The following is a 4,379-nucleotide window of genomic DNA, read 5'->3' as shown; positions in this document are numbered from 1 at the left end:
TCGGTTCCTTAGATCTTCACTGATCAAGCTACAAAAATACACTAGGTGATAAACTATTTTATTTATGTATTTCATGTCACCGAGAGAGGGCAAAAAAACATGTCATGCAATTTGTAGTTTGTTCTTCCTTGTGAAATGCTCACATTGCTTAGGTTCAACTATTTCCCTTGTTGAAGTTTCTCATTGCATGGAGTGTATGTATCTGTACTAAGACTAGAACAGAGTAGCACAGAGTATTCTGTAATGGAATTTTCTCAGTAAGAAATATTAGCAAGACTGTAAGATATGCAATTTAATCAATCGTTAGATGGTAAAGCTTAGTTCACAATTACAAATTTCTTTGTTAGGAATAGTGACTTTTACTGCTACTAGTACTAGTATTAACCTGCTTGCACCTTGCATCTGCATTCACAGGACACACACCAAGGACGGGAAAAACACACCAACCCAGACCACTCAACCGATCGATCAGTCACTGTAGTAATTACTCACTAGTAATTTGAGGCATGTCTACATCAGAGGGTTCGGAGAGTGCTGATTCCATGGATGAGGATATGAGTCAAATACCACATGCTAGAAGGTCCAAGGTATGTGAGCATTATGAAGTAGATCTGGTTCTCGTAGATGGTGATCTCAAGGCTGTGTGCAAATACTGTGGAGTGCAACTTCACACCAAGTTTGGGACAAGCAGTTTGAGGACTCATATTGCAAAGGCTTGCCGATCAATCCGGTTGCTTGCAGGAAGAGGTTTTTGTTGACCATGAAATAAAACATCCGAAGGTCTGTTTGTGTTTGATGAAAAAGTTTGTCGTGAACTCATGGTCAAGTATTGTGTCCGTGTTGAGATCCCCTTTCTTAAGTTTGAAGATCACCACCTCCAGCCATGGATTGACTCAATGCAGCCAACGTTTCAAATCAAGGGTCTTCACACAATTTGTGATGATGAAGTGAAGATGTATAAGGGAATGAAGAAAGATATCGAAGTAGAGCTACAAAATTTGGATTCTCGCATTTGCTTAACATCTGACATGTGGACATCATCACAGGACTTGGGGTACATGTGCATCACCGCCCATTATATCAATGTAGAATTCAACTACAAGAAGAAGACCATAAGTTTGGCAGAAGTGAAGTATCCCCACACAGGCTATGCGATAGAGGAAGAAATAGTTCGTTCCTTAACAGAATGGGGCATAAGAGGCAAATTATTCACTTTGACACTAGATAATGCCAGCAATAATACTAATACATGCGAAGAGTTAATAAAATATCACAAACATGAGCTGCTCCTTGAAGGTCAACATTTGCATGTCAAGTGTTGTGCGCACATTCTTAATATCTTGGTTCAGGATGGAATGAAAATAATCCATGAAGCTATTGACATGATACGTGAGCTGATGAAGTATATTGACTCTCCTCCTTCAAGAATTCAAGATTTCAATACAATTGCAAGTGGGATGGCTCTACGTGCAAAGAAAGGTATCTCTGTTGATACACTAACCAGATGGAACTCAACCTGGAAAATGCTTGTAGAAGCATTGACGTACAAATCTGTTCTCACTAGTTATGCCAATAGAAAGATGATAGATTCTCCCAGTGAGGAGGAATGGGATAAGGCAAAAGCTATTTGTGAGTTTCTAAAAGCTTTTGAAGAGCTTACTTTGATTGTTTCAGCTCATAGGAAGCCAACTTCACATAAGTTTCTGTCAGTTGTGCTTTCTATTCGCCATGCATTGAAAGATCCGGGTTGGCAGACCTCTGATGTGTTGAAGGAATTGGCGGCAGTGATGCAAACGAAGCTTGATAAATATTGGGATCCCGAGGAGAAGGAGAATGCAGATCCTAACCGTCGTAGAAAAAGCAAGGGCATTGAGTTTAACCATGCACTCATCATTGCTACATTCCTGGATCCAAGGAGGAAAGAAGAATTACTTGTATTTCTTCTATTGCAAGTTGTCTACCGACGGGGAGAAAATTATGAAACAAGTGGAGATTGCTTTAGAATGGGTGAGAAAGTATGTCAAGGAATATGAGCTACTTGCAGCGACAAGCACTACACACTCGACACCTTCTATTCAAGGCATTACCATTATTGGATCACCTGTTGCAGGGAAAAGGAAGTTGGAAGAAGAGTTTGCCCAACACAAGTCTCGTCGGAGGTCACGTGTACACAAATCCAAGCTTGATGCATACTTGAAAGAAGCATCCGAGAAGGTCGGTGATGACTTTGATGTCTTGGGTTGGTGGAAGAAGCATGGCGAAAAGTTTCCTCTATTGGCATCTATGGCCCGTGACTTTCTTGCAATTCCTTTGAGCACAATGGCATCTGAATCAGCCTTCGGTTGTGGTAAGAGGATACTCGGCGACAAGAGAAGCTCTTTGAACCCTGATATGCTAGAATTGCTTGTTTGTGCTAAAGATTGGTTGTTCAAACCAAAGGAGGGTGAGTTAACCACTTACATTTTGGTTCTACTACTTGTGTAGAATGGGATATATGAAACCTACAGTATAAAAGTAGTATAGAAGTGTTGATATGCCTTTAAATTAATATTTTGTTTCATTTGTAGGATATGGACAGTAAGGACGCAGCTAAAAGTTTGGAACCAATGAAAGGTAAAAATATAATCATGATCATCCATATATATATATATATATATGCAATGGCTAGTGAAGTTTTGAAGTTGGTGGCCAAGTTGGCTCTTTAGAAAATCCCGATCATCGATAAAATGCTAGACACAAGTCGACATTTTGTAATGGGACAAGCAAATTGTTATGTTTATAAGTCTACCTTTTTGTGATGTTGCACAAGTTAGTGGCACCTCTTTGGTGTCCGTTCTTTATTTTACTAGAAAAGGCTAAAGAATCACATCCATGCTCTTGTATATTCCAGGTTATTCACTCTGTCATACGCACCTACTTTACATAGTGTAAAGCAGCCATATGCAATATGTTGCCAAACATTACATAAACTTGAGATGTTCTCAAACCTGGGAGAAGCTGGAGCATGGCATGAGCAACTAGTGATCCAGACTCATAGTTCTAAAAATTGTGTCTTTTCAGATCAAGGTACAAGCTGACTACTACCTCCATGAGAACTCGGTGACATCCATCATTGGCAGATGGCGTAACGCAATCCCAGCTTGGAATCCATTATCAGCCTTAATTCAGCTCTGTTTGTTATTACCCATGTACTTCAAGTGCTGGTAGTGCAGAATGTGTAAGCTATCAAGTGTAATATTTGAGCTTCAGAATCTGTGTTTTGTACATGTTATGAAGCTGTCAAGTGTTCATGTTATGAAGCTGTTAATTGTTCATCAATTTAAGTGTTGGTAGTGCAAAATATGTAAGCTGTCAAGTGCAATGTCTGTATATGTTATTAAGCTGGTGCTATGTTTTAGCAGCGAAGTGCAGGATCGTACATATATTGAGCTATACATGTGTGGGTGGGGAACTGATATAGAACCATAGGCTAAAACCATAGTTCCTAGAATGGGTTAGTTTGGTTTTGGGGAATTTGTCATGTGGTTTAGTTTGGCCTGGGTGCCAATGCTAATTACGTGGGGTTAGTTTGGTTCAGTTTCCAAAACATCATCACGTGGGTTCAGTTCAGGTTTGGTTTGGTTACCCACCCATTCTCAGATTTACTTTACTCTTCAAGGGAAAACCAACGCAGTGCTCAAGAGGTAGCAAGAAGGATTTCTGGCGCCATTTCCGGGGAGGTTGCACCAAGTCAAGTCAAGATTTGATCTCCCGTCAACAAGCCATTTCTGGTGCCGTAGCCGGGGAGATCTACCACAAGTCAAGACATACCAAGTCCCATCACAAACTCTTATCCCTCGCATTACATTATTTGCCATTTGCCTCTCGTTTTCCTCTCCCCCACTTCACCCTTGTCGTTTTATTCGCCCTCTTTTCCGCTCGCTTTTTTCCGTTCGCCTCTTTTTCGCTCGCTTCTTGTGTGCTTGTGTGTTGGATTCTTTGTCACGATGGCTCGAGATAATACTAAATTGTGTGATTTTTCCAATACCAAAAATAAAGATTTTATTAGCACTCCAATTGCTCCTCTTACCGATGCTGAATCTTGTGAGATTAATACTGCTTTGCTGAATCTTGTCATGAAAGATCCGTTTTTCGGCCTTCCTAGTGAAGATGTCGCTACCCATCTAAACAGCTTTGTTAATTTGTGTGATATGCAAAAGAAGAAAGATGTGGATAATGATATTGTAAATTGAAGCTATTCCCGTTTTCGCTTAGAGATCAAGCTAAAACTTGGTTTTCCTCTTTGCCTAAAAATAGTATTGATTCTTAGAATAAGTGCAAAGATGCTTTTATCTCTAAGTATTTTCCTCCCGCTAAGATCATCTCTCCTAAAAACGATA

The sequence above is a fragment of the Triticum aestivum genome, chromosome 5A, assembly GCF_018294505.1.
Source record: "Triticum aestivum cultivar Chinese Spring chromosome 5A, IWGSC CS RefSeq v2.1, whole genome shotgun sequence".
NCBI classification, from domain to species: Eukaryota; Viridiplantae; Streptophyta; class Magnoliopsida; order Poales; family Poaceae; genus Triticum; species Triticum aestivum.
This window is presented reverse-complemented; position numbering follows the sequence as displayed.